Genomic DNA, 13,399 nt, shown 5'->3' with positions numbered 1-13,399 from the left:
GTGCTCTCAAGTCTCCTTCCCGTCCTGATCCCTTTCACCATCTATGCATACACTTGCCGAAATCCCTCACCTAGAATAGAATACAATGCCGCTCTAATGAGCACAGAGTACGCCATGATTTTCCTTATTACCATTTGGACAACCAGATGCAGTTGATTCCTGTTGAAGATTTTTCAAATAAAACTTCTAATTTTGGGGTACCTGAGACTCAGTTGGTTAAGCATCTGCCTTCGGCTCAGGTCGTGATCCTGGACTCCTGGAATAGAGCCCCACGTTAGGCTCCCTGCTCCGCGAGCGGTCTGCTTCTCCCTCTCCCTCTGCCTCTCCCCCCAACCTTGTATTCTCTCTCACTTGTTCACTCTCTTTCTCTCAAATAAATAAATACATATTTATAAAATCTTAAAAAAAAAGAACTTCTAATTTTGCTTTATGCTTATTACTGCTTAAACTAATCCTATATTCATGTTGTTGTAGTTTTGGACCTAAATGTAGCATCTTACTGCCTCCGTACTTACTCATTTATTTGAACTTCCCAGACTTAGGTAGAGTTTAGCATTCCTTTCTTTGTTCCTCCAGTACCTGGTATGCTGAACCACTGTTATATCACGTATTCCTCTGAAAAATATTTATTTGTTTACACATTTTATTTCCCCTCAATGAGCATTATAATATATCAGCAAGAGTGTGATAGTCATATTTTCTATTTCCAGTGCCTGGTACTTAACCAATGATTAATACTTGGTGAATTGAATTGGGTTCATCATGTAACTTTTCCAGGTCCTCTTGATTCTGAGTCCGTCATTCAGTATAGTTGTCATCTCACCCCCATATGAGTCACCAGAAGTCTCATCCTAGTCTTTGATATCGAAATAGATCCTGCCTGCAGAAAAGCTTAATCATTGAAAATATTACTACTAAAATTAACTTCATCTATTTAAAAGATTGTTATATTCTTTCCTTCTACTTGTCTAAACTATGTCATCAGTGGTAATTAGACCTCTTGAAAAATTTTATTTACTCTATCAGAGTCCACTTGTTCACCATTCCAATTCTGATGAGTAATTCATTCATTTGTTCACCAAATACATTTTTAGTATTTAATCTGTATCGTGTTGCACTATCATCTTGAAATATTAAAATCAACTTTTGTCTAAATATTTAAAGTCGTTCAGATTCTGAATCATCATAAAATTAACATTTCACCAAAAAAACTACCCATTTTCAAGAAATTTATTGAGTATATTCTGTTTATTTCAAACAGTTTTAGATTTCAGAAGACATGGTTTATATCCCTTTAAATTTTTTATTCAAATCCTTTTGGTCTCTTTGTCATTCATCAAGCTGGTTCTTTGTAAGCCATTTGTTAGGAATTTGAGCTAAAATATGAATTTGAAGTAATGGCTCTAATCTTCTAACCAGTATGTAACTGGTCATGTTAATGTTGTGCAGATTGTGAACTAATACAATCTATACGAGTTTGTGTATGTATCGGTACATGCCCACAGGTGCCTGCTTTACATTGTTATTTAAGTGAATGGTAATAGTGTATACATATTACAAAACATCAAATATACCATGAAGGTTTACAATGCATAACCTAAGAGCAGGGAAAACCTTCTATCTATAAAGTAAAATGTAGAAGTGATAGGAAATAATGGCTACATAGAAATAAGGAAGACTTTTCCTTTAAAAAAAAAAAAAAAAAGGAAAGAAAGAAAGACTTAACCTTGCAGAAAACTATGAAAGCAAAGCAAAAGAAGAAAGACAAACTGGGAGAGAACATTTGCAAATTATGTCACTAACAGATGGTTAACAGCCCTAAGACAAAAAATGGATAAGAAAAAGACCAATGAGTTTATAAGAAATGAGCCAGAGATATGAATAGATAGTTCACAAGAAAGGGAGTGTGAGTGGCCCTTAAACATGTGGAAATATGCTCAACATTGTTCATCATAAAAGAAATGCAAGTTAAAATTGTAATGAGATGTTTTTCAGGTGCCGGATTGGCAAAAGTCAAAAAGTTTGAGACTGCTCTGATGGCAAAACTGTTGCTGAAGGGAATGAAAAATTGTTTGACCCCTATGAAGGGAAACTCAACAATAGCCAGCAAAAGTAACTATAATAAGCATTTATTTTTGACCCAACATCTCCACTTCTAGAAGCATACACTGGCAAAAATAAGAAGTGATGTACGCACAAGGCTATTTAATTGCAGCAGCATTTGTAATAGAGAGAGCATGAAGGGAAATGTCCTGTTGGAGGACTGGTTGAATAAAAAGAGTGTGTCCTCACAATGTAGTGCTATGCAGCTATAAAAAGTAATGAGAAATATTTTTATAAAATATTTTTAAATGAAAAATAAAATATTTTAAAATGACTTCCTGGAGTGAAAAGTATAGAATCTTGTGCACAGTCTATCAGAAGTGGAACTTGTAACGTAATTGACAGTGGACAGGCTAGACTTGGAGGGTGTTGGGGCTGAGGGCATCCCTAGGATGGGCAGAAAATGGAAGGAAGTTCACCCAGAAATCGTGGGCGGTATCCCAGCCAGTGGAGCTAAAGACAACCTAGAGTACAAAACATGCAGAGTTGTGGTGATGAGGACAGTAGGTAATCTGTCTTCGAGACCTCAGCCACCAAGATGAGAGAGCAGATAAGGCGTGACAGGACACCGTTCCCTGGGAGAATCACAGAGGACAAGGCTGCAAGAATTTGGGTACTAGGCAGTTGTTGGTTTGTTTGTTTGTTTGTTTTAAGATTTTATTTATTTATTTGAGAGAGGGAGGGAGTGAGAGCATGAGGGAGGGGCAGAGGGAGAAGGAGATGCTGTCTCCCCACTGAGCAGGGAGCCCAGCTGGGGGCTTTCCACGTGGCTAGATCACAGAACCTGAGGATTAAGGATCATGACCTGAGCTAAAGGCAGACACTTAACAGACTGAGCCATCAGGTGCCCCATTAGGTAGGTTTTTAAGTTAGCATTTAAAGAATATAATTGGAGCCCCAATGCCTAAGACCATTACACTGTTGAGTGGGTAGATGAATGGATGGATAATTAGGCATTAATTTACTAGAACTTAAGGTACACAACTGAAACTAGATTATAGAAGCAAGATGGAAAACCTGAATTACTCTACCTGGATCACATCATTAAGGCATACAAGCTGACTTAACCCTCACTGGTCTCACTAATGAGCTAGACTTAAATCTTTTCTTAATTAGGGTCAAGGTAAATCCTAAAGCTGGGGGAAAGATAGCATGTCAACTACGGTATTTAGAAGCAGAGAAAACAAAATGCCCTTATCTTGTTTACTTTTTTTTTTTTTTAAGATTTTATTTATTTGAGAGAGGGAGAGAGAGAGCACAAGCAGGTTAAGGGGCAGAGGGAGAGGGACAAGCAGGCTCCCTGCTGAGTGGGGAGCCCCATGTGAGGTTCAACCCCAGGACCCCAAGATCAGGACCTGAGCTGAAGTCACACCCTTAGCTGACTGAGTCACCGGTGCTCCTCTTGTTTACCTTTTGAATAGAGAAACCTTCCCAGAAGAGCTACAGCCAGCCTTCCTTCCACCACTTTGACTCCCAGCTGTAATCTGCTCTCTTGCCAAAAATAACCACCATGATTATTCATATCAATCAGTCCATCACTGGATTTGGGGAGGGCCCAGCCTTCTCTCAAGGACATAACTGCTTAAAGGAAGATCAACAAAAATCAAGGTTCTAAAAAAAAAAAAAAAAAAGAGGGGCGCCTGGGTGGCTCAGTGGGTTAAAGCCTCTGCCTTCAGCTCGGGTCATGATTCCAGGGTCCTAGGATCGAGCCCCGCATTGGGCTCTCTGCTCAGCGGGGAGCCTGCTTCCTGCTCTCTCTCTGCCTGCTTCTCTGCCCGTTTGTGATCTCTGTCTGTCAAATAAATAAATAAAATCTTTAAAAAAAAAAAAAGAAAAAAAATCAAGGTTCTGTTAGTCCAGAAGTAGATGGGCGTAGATATTAGGTAGGCAGTCTCTAGTGGTGGCCACAGTGTCCTTTGACAGTTACAGAGCTTTGTGGACCTAACTACTCTCTAAAGCAGTGACTGTGAACCAGTGACTGGAACTTCCCTTTAGCTCGAGGCTACAAAAAAGCTGGAGATACCAACTCTGTTTACAATAGGAGTAGCCTAGCTGTTTGGTTTCTGTGGTGTAGTGGTTATTACCTTCGCCTCACACAATAGGAGTGGCCTAACACTTACCCTACCTCAGAGTCCTTCCTATTTTTAGCCTGTATGGGCATCTCCTTTTGAATGCTCCCAGATTAGGGAATGGTTCAGTCACGTCACTTTGTCAGTAACATACATGAGCACCATATAGCGTGTTACCCTTCCCTTCACCCAGCAAGCTTAAGTGAGAAGTAAAGTTGTAAAGAGCACTGGTCAAAAATTTTAAAAATTCATTTAGTCCACAGATATTTATTAATTGAGTATCTGCTAAGCATAAGGTATTGTTCTGTATGTTTGGTATATAACAATGGACAAAACGGAACAAAAATCCCTGCCTTCAAGGAGCTTACCTTTTGTTGGTACAAAACAAACCGGCAAATGAAAGAGATTATAAAATATGTATTGTGTTATGTCAGGTGAGGATACATGCTTTAGAAAAAATAAGGCAGGTGAAAGAGATAGGGAGCCGAGGGGTTGCATAATAGAAATAGAGGGATCCGGATAAATCTCTTTAAGGAAATAACATTAAGTGAACAATTAACATTTAAGTGACCTAAAGGCAATGAGAGAATAAACCTTGCAGGGAGAGTGAATGCCAAGTGCAGAGACCCTGAGATGGGAGCATGCATGGTATTACAAGAAGGTCAGCAGGAGGAGCCCTGGAACTGCGGGATGAGGATGAGGTCAGAGATCGTGTAGGACCTACAGGATATTGAAGGACTCCACTCTTACTCTGCAAGAGAAGAGAAGCTTATTGAAGGGGTTAAGCACAGAAAGTATGATCTAGCTTATATTTTGAAAGGCTCATCTAACTGGTAGACTGTCAAAGCAGGAGGAGGGAGACTAATTAGGAAGCCGAGAGATGATGTTGGCTTGGGCCAGAGTGGTTGTGGCGGCGGTGGTAAGAAGGGGTCCAGGTTCACATGGATTTTTTTTTTTTTAAAGATTTTATTTATTTATTTGACAGAGAGAAATCACAAGTAGATGGAGAGGCAGGCAGAGAGAGAGAAGGAAGCAGGCTCCCTGCTGAGCAGAGAGCCCCATGCGGGACTTGATCCCAGGACCCTGAGATCATGACCTGAGCCGAAGGCAGCGGCTTAACCCACTGAGCCACCCAGGCACCCCAAGGTTCACATGTATTTTGAATTTACTGTGGGATTATGGTTATGAAAGTAGGAGGAGCCACTGAATTTGACACTAGGTTTTTTTTAAGCCTCACATCTTTTTAAATGTTTTATCAAAGGGAACTTCTCTCCCTCCCATGTTGAAGGAAATCCCAGATGTTACACTGTTATACTGATATTTATTTGCAAAAAAGGAAAGAAAGAAAAATGATTCTTGGAGCACCTGGCTGGCTCAGTCAGTAAGGCATGCAACTCTTTTTTTTGCCTTAAGATTTTATTTATTTATTTATCAGAGAGAGAGAGGGTACAAGCAGGGGTAGCAGCAGGCAGAGGAAGAAGCAGGCTCCCTGCTGAACAGGTGCCTGGTGCAGGACTCGATCACAGGACCTTGGGATCATAACTTGAGCCAAAGGCAGACAATTAACCGACTAAGCCACCAGTCGTTGCAACATGCAACTCTTGATCTCTGGTTTTAAGTTCAAGTCCCACATTGAATGTGGAGATTACTTAAAAATAAGATCTTTTAAAAGAAAGAAATAAATAGGGGCGCCTGGGTGGCTCAGTAGGTTGAAGCCTCTGCCTTCATCTCAGGTCACGATCCCAGTGTCCTGGGATTGAGCCCCGCGTCGGGCTCTCTGCTCAGCAGGGAACCTACTTCTCTTCCTCTCTCTCTGCCTGCCTCTCTGCCTACTTGTGATCTCTGTATTTCAAATAAATAAATAAAATCTTAAAAAAAAAAAAAAAAGAAATAAATAAAAATAAAAGAAAATGACTCTTTAAATAGGACCATTGTAATACTAAACATTTAACAAGAATTATTTAATATCATAGTATCATAAAATAGCCCACCCACGTTCAAATTACAAGTTGTCTCGTAACCATTTTTGTTTGTTTTTTTATGTTTGTTTGAATTGGGAATCAGGAGCCAAGTAAGAGTTAAAAACTGACATTGGTTTATGTTTTTAAGTCTTTTTTTTTTTTTTTTTTTTTTTGAGAGAGAGAGAGAGCGAGAGACAGATAGCAACAAAGGGCACAAGCAGGAAAGAGAGGGAGAAGGAGGCTCCCTGCTTCGGGGCTCCAGGACCCTGGGATCATGACTTGAGCCCAAGGCAGATGCTTAACAGACTGAGCCACCCAGACACCCTATGTCTTTTCAGTCTTTTTAAATCTATAGATTCCTACTCTTCCCTTTTATTTTCTTATAGTTTGTTGTAGTATGGCTTACCTTCTTCCGTAACTTGAGGTCTTAGTCCCAACTAACCAACTAACATGATAGAGATATCAGTCTATATCATGTACTAACATGATAGAGATATCAGTCTATATCATGTACTAACATGATAGAGATATCAGTCTATATCATGTACTAACATGATAGAGATATCAGTCTATGTCATGTACTAACATGATAGAGATATCAGTCTATATCATGTTGATTCTCTCTCTAGGTATACCTAACTTGTTCCTCTGTCTTCCCTATTTCCTGTAAATTAGTTATTGGCTCTATAGGCTTGATCTGATTCCACTTCAATTTTTTTTGACTGAACTACTTCATTATTTTACGACATTTCTCATCAGGAGACACATAATGTTCCATTGTCTCCATTTTTTTATGTTCACAGCTATGGCTGTTCAGTGCCTAAAGCCAGTGTGTTTTCAAGAGTGGCAAAATGGTGCTATTCTATTTCTGCCATCCTTCTACAATTGTTTGCTGGAATAATTCATCAAAGGAGAATTTCCCCTCACCTACTATTTGATTACTCACTGATACAGAAAAGGAAGAATTAATCCTTGATTCTTTCTCTTTATTGACCAGTTTTCAAAATAAGGAAATATGTCCTCCCGTGATGACCAATCAATTTTTTCCTTTTTAGTATCATCACAAGCAAGGCATAGGATACTTTTGGTATCATTTTAACATAGTTGCCACATCAGTTCATTGACATTATTATCCCTAATTGATACATTACTTCATCTTTGGTTATGAGAAGTTCTCCACATTGGTTCCTGCATCCTTTAGATGTGATCCCCATTTTTTGATGGCTTCCTTGCTAACTGCTACAGCCAAATATTCCAGGTTCATCTCTATCTTTTTATTAAGCTTTTAAGCTCCAGTATAGTTAACATACAGTATTATATTTATTTCATAATTTCTGTATCTTTTACTCCAGACCTGGAATCCACCATTTCCTCAAGGACCCAGGGTTCTTGAAAGCAAGAGCAAGTACTGGGAGACAACAGTCTAGAGTCTGTGTGTCCTCACTCTTACGGGTGGGTGATTGTTTCTAAGTCTTTACTGTGGTCACTGTAGTCAACTTGGAGCTGTATTTTTTTTTTTTTTTTAAAGATTTCATCTATTTGACAGAGAGAGAGAAATCACAAGCGGCAGGCAGAGAGAGACAGAGGAGGAAGCAGGCTCCCCACGGAGCAGAGAGCCCGACGTGGGGCTCGATCCCAGGACCCCGGGATCACGACCCGAGCCGAAGGCAGAGGCCTCAACCCACTGAGCCACCCAGGCGCCCCTGTATTTTATTTTTAATGTCATTTTGTCACTTCCTATTCTAATTCAGGACTAAGATATTGTTGTTTTTTAATTTTACCTCTTCTAACTTACATCTCTACTCCTTTTTTTAACCCAACTGAGAATAATAGAATATCACATAATATAATAAAAAATGAAGAAACCAAGACCAAAAGAGCTTGAGTAATTTTTCATTAAGTGGCAGAATAAGAAGGCAATACATAGATCTGTCTGACTCCAAAGTCTCTCCTTAAATTGGTTTTTTAAAATTTTGACTTGACACAGTTCCCTTGCTTCAAGGCATAGCATTTTTAATTGAGCTGTCAGGTAGAGAATTCAATTTAACTGACCTGAATTGGGCACCCTTTTTTATGCAAAGGCCTGTTGTCTTCTGTGAGACTGATATCCATCAGCAAATCTTGTCAACTCTGCATACTAAAATTTATTCAGAAGTCACCCATTTCTGAACACCTCCTTTGCTACTACCCTGGTGGTAACAACCAGCATCTTGGATTGGATTAAGGAAGAGCCTTGTTTGGATTAGGATAGTGACCTCCTAACTGACCTTCTGGCTTCTACTCCTACCCCGTGCAGTCTGTGCTCGTGACATCAGCCAGAATGAGTCTTTTAGATCCATTTGAATCATGTCAGTCTCTGCTCCAGACGCTCCAAGGATTTTTTTTTTTTTTTTTAAATCTCAGAGTAAAAGCCTGAGCACTTCCCATGACTTGTAAAACCCTATATGTTTTAAATCTCCAGTTACCTAGATGACCTTATTTTTAATCTTATTTACTGCATAAGCCCACTCTGGCCTCGATGCTATTCCTTTAAATGGAAAAGAATGCTCTTGACATGAGGTTTTTTGCATTTGCTTTTCCCTTTGCTAATAAGAATGCTGTTCCAGTAGATGCCTCTGTGTTGAACTCCCTCACTTTTGTTTCAGTGAGCTTCTAACCCCAGTGTGGGGCTCAAACTCCCAACCCTGAGATGAAGAGTTGCGTGCTCTACCAACTGAGCCAGCCAGGCGCCCCCAACTCCCTCACTTTCAGCATTTCTTACTTAAAAGTCATGGTTTCAGTGAAGCCTTCCCTTGCTGTCCTTCCCGACAGTCCCTCATTTCACACATTTTATTACCCCTAGTCTATTTTTTTTCCTTAGCACTTAACACTGTCTAAAATACCATATGTTCTACTTGTTTGCCTTATTGTCTCTTCCCCCACTAGAACGTAAACGCCACAAAACTGGGGATTTGGTAGGGGGGGCCCTTCTCCCCCACCCTTTCTCCCCATTGTCTAGAACAGTACCTGGTACATAGCTGATGCTCAAAAAGCATTCATTAAATTAATGAGTCTACTTCTGAAGTTACAGCTTTATTAATTCTCCCGGGTGGTCTAGCACCTCTCACATTATGCAGGTATTCTTGACTAAGAACCTAGAATGACCTTCCGGTTGTCTAATATTAGACTATATTTTTAAGGAAGAATAATAGGTCTGCTCTGCCATCTCTCTTTTTCTCATACAACCCTCTACCCCCACCCAATGACTCCTGCTTCTTCTTCAGAGAACACTTCTCTCTTGGGACTGGATTTTTCTTTTTCTTTTCTTTTTTCTTTTTTTTTTTTTCCCCCTCCTTCTAGTTAAATAGCCGCAGCCTGGCGGGGTGAGCTGCCTCTTGTTGGAAAGCGAGTCAGTGCAGCCTCGTGGAGAGCAGAGGCCCGAGCATTTGCATCTCCAGAAGGTTTGTATCGACAAATGGCAGTCAGTTATTGACATTTATGTCCCTTGGTGATACTTCAATTGGCTTATCTTTGCTGGTCAAATGCCTTAATTGTTCTGGCCTTTAATTCAGTCAAAGTTGGAGCTCGAGCAGAGGGGAAAGAGAAGGAGAGAGTCTCACAGAACATCAAACTTGAGCTAGGAGGCTGCTGGCAACGATCAGCCTGTCATAATGTTATGATTTGTTCATTTTTATACCATTTATTAGCCTTTACTTGTTGTGCCATTTGGCCTCCAGGGCAGATAAAGTGCTGTCTAATTTGGTGGGTTTGCTTCTGTCAGAGCAGCCTCGACAGGGAAGGTGTTAGCCGCAGTGACAAATAATCAATAGCTGTCGTTGTCATGAGGAACGTGAGCAGTCGGGCCTTTCATCTGGAGGATTAGAGGTCTAATTGGATTGAGAATAGGGAGGGTGGGCTGTTGGGTAACCCTGTCAGCCTTGTGAAGCTGTCAAATGTCGGCCTTATTCATGGTGAAGGCAAGAAGGAACCGGGCGCTCTCGGGATGGAGGAGGAGGGCATGTGAAAGCCCTTTTATACAAAGGAGCAGATCCTGAAGTCAGCCCTGCTAGCATATGCCCCCTTCTTTATTTAATTAGATGTCCCTATGGATAATAAATCTATGTAACTTTAAATGATATCTCTGAGCCCGGATGTGCAAAACACACACGTATACACACACACACACACACACACAGAGTGCAAACCCAGACCGGCTCCTTTTGTCTCTGGTCATGCAAGCAAGCAGCCCACTTACATGGAGATTAAAAATGAAACTGTAGGGAAGAAATGGCCCACGTTGTCCTCTTATTGTCAGAATTAATAAGTGATAAGCATCTTTAATGCTATTATTAGAAAAAAAACTAAGTGAGACATTTAAATTAAAAGGATAGATGAGTTAATAATGAAGTGTGGCTATTTGACAATATTTTTCTCCCATACCCATTTAGAAATGTGGTTCCTTCTAAAAACAAAATTTTTCATTTATTTATTCCTATATGAACTAACCCAAAGAAGAATTATGTGTTGGCTAAATTGTTTCTTTCCAAGATATGCTTTATTCTTTTTTTCCTTAGCAAATTAGAACAAGTGACAGGATTGGGTTTAAATTATACCAGTGCTATCATATCTAATTCAGTCTCAAAATCTCTTCTCCTATATCCCCATACTTACGCTATTCTACATGTTCTCATATATATATATGAAAAACGCATAATGCTATCATTTGGGAGTCTGAATGGAGAAGATATTTGAAAAGAAATCAGTTGACTTCTTCTCCCATGTACAGAGCCCTTAATACCACCTCTTTATGACCAAGAGTATGATTTTAAATCCCACTAAATTCTGTGGAACAAAGTTAACCGTGATAAATTCTAAATACAATATTATAAGCAACATTTATAATTTTCCTATATATACATTCTCTTACGTATGAATTAAACTTAGTGCATTGCTGTTATCCAAAAGCATATATAACTTTTAAATGTTTTTAAAATATACTACATACAGAGAGCATTTGTAAGTACCATTTAGTTAGGTAGGTACTTTTTAATGAAGGCCTTGAATAAGGGTGAACTGACAGTAATGTCCAGAGTGTGTGAATAGGCATTCGTAGGTTATGGCTTATGCACTCAGCCCATCTCTATATCCCTATGGTCTCCTTTCAATAGTCATTCAAAGCCCTGCCAACCAATTTGAAATGACTCAAAAAGGACTCTAAAAGAACTGGATGGACATTCAAACTAGATACTAGATACCCGGGACATCATTGTGCCCTTCAAAACCTGCGATTCATTACCATTACAAGTATTTCATTACGTTCTCCCTATTTCCGTCCAGCTTGAAGATCCTGTGATCTTATTCTGTAGTCCACACTGAAGATTAGCGGAGGTCTCAGTGCTATGGACTAAGCATTTAGAATTGTGGTTATCTAAAGTACTTGTTTTGCTTGATCCAAGCAAGAAAAATTTAAAGTTTTAAAACAACTATCCAAGGTTGCGAAAATCTCTCAGATTTCATGCAATTCTTCTAGAACTATATCCGTCGAAGTATAATTATGACCACATCTTTTTTTTTTTTTTTTTTAAGATTTATTTACTTTTTTATTTTAGAAAGAGAGAGAGCATGAGCAGATGGAGGGGCAGAGCAGGACTCTATCTCACAACCGCGAGATCAGGACCTGGGCCAAAATCAAGCATCCAGCGCTTAACCAACTAAGCCACCCAGGTGCCCCAACCTCATTTTCTTAAGCAAAACTGTTTGCAGGAAGTGGTAGAGATAAACTTGATATCCTGGCAAAGGAAAGTCAGTGCCTAAATAGCTAGATTTACATTAAGGTCTTGGATCAGAGCATACTATCTATGACCTACAGTCAAACACTTTGTTCTTGAGGTCAGTTAGAATATTTTATTGCTTTGCAACACCTCAAACTCTCTGCCATTTATTCATTTAACAAGTATTTGTGTAAAAGCTACTGTGCTGTGTTTTGGGAATACTCATTAAACAGGGCTTAATCCAGTTCCCAAGGAATTCATAGTTTAGTGGGGAAAACAGACAAGGTAAATGGTAATTGTAGTATTTTTTTTAAGATTCCATTTGTTTATTTGACTGAGAGAAATCACAAGCAGAGAGGCAGGCAGAGAGAGAGGGGGAAGCAGGCTCGCTGCTGAGCAGAGAGCCTGATGCAGGGCTCCATCCCAGGACCCTGAGATCGTGACCTGAGCCAAAGGCAGAGGCTTAACCCACTGAGCCACCCAGGTGCCCCTAATTAGAGTATTTTTGTGTTAAATCCTAGAAAAGGAGTAAGCCTGGGGATATCATGGGAAAATATAGGAGGGGCACCTAAGCCACTCTTGGGTGTTGTGGTCTGGAGTGGCTTCCTTAAACAGATAGCATCTATGCTAGATGACAGGGGAAAGAGGTAGAAAGTCCACTCCAAGAATACCTTCATGTATTCTTGTATTGTTCTCAGAGAGGGAAAGAGTATATGGTTTAATATGTATGGATCATGGAATATGAGGTAGAAAATATGGAAAGATGATATTGGACAAGTAAAATGGGGTCAAACCACAAAGGATCCTACATGGAAAACAATGAATAAATAGATTTGAAATTTTATTGAGATAGATTTAAAATGTGAAAATTGATTTTTATCAGGCTAAAGGAAAGGGATATGCCCCTAACTCACCAATGATTTTCTGATTACCAAATTCAAATACTTTTCCTGAGGCCTCATCCTTGACTTTGTCGATCTGTTTGACCTTCTTTATAAACCTGCCCATGAATCTGCTTTTCCCTGATGTATATTACCTGTAAGTGACAAAAGCAATGGACTAGACTTGGAAGTCAGAAGAGCTAGGTTCATGACAGGTTCTGCTTCTTTCTAACAGTGATTTTGGGTAAGTTTTAAGCATAAACATTCTGGGTTTCTGTTTCCTATTCTTTGAATTTGTGGCAATACGTAGCTCAAAAGGTTCTTATGGGCATTAAATAAATTAATGAATTGAAAAGAATTTATTTGAAAGGACCTTTTGATTCTCTTAAAGGACAAATAGTCTAAACATCTGAAAATGATAAGTACTTTGGGTGGAGAAAAAAATGTATTCAGACAGATCAAATGAGTCATTTTGAAGTAAGAGGCAGTGACCAAGACAACCAGCTAACTGTTCTGAGAATACCGTTAGACTCTCTCTTATGGATTTTAGCACCTTTTGTCTTATCTTATGGTTATTCATGAACAAATCCACTCTTGGGACTCTGCAAGCTCAGAGAATACACAGTCTCCTCAAA

General features: G+C 39.5%; 1 protein-coding gene across 3 annotated transcripts in view; it reads left to right on the top strand.

Moving 5' to 3' along the window:
* INVS (inversin) overlaps positions 1-13,399 on the top strand; it is a 168,880-nt gene that overhangs the window by 31,209 nt on the left and 124,272 nt on the right. The window contains exon 1 of one of the 3 annotated variants that reach the window (XM_044265258.1): positions 9,559-9,573. The exons of the other annotated variants lie outside the window; for them this stretch is intronic. The gene's annotated coding sequence lies outside the window, so the exon portion shown is untranslated. Of the gene's footprint in view, positions 1-9,558; positions 9,574-13,399 lie in introns of those variants that run through there. 3 annotated transcript variants of the gene reach the window in all.

This window comes from Neovison vison, chromosome 9 (genome assembly GCF_020171115.1).
Source record: "Neovison vison isolate M4711 chromosome 9, ASM_NN_V1, whole genome shotgun sequence".
NCBI lineage: Eukaryota > Metazoa > Chordata > Mammalia > Carnivora > Mustelidae > Neogale > Neogale vison.
The sequence above is the reverse complement of the archived record's forward strand: the minus strand, read 5'-3'. Positions and strand labels throughout refer to the sequence as shown.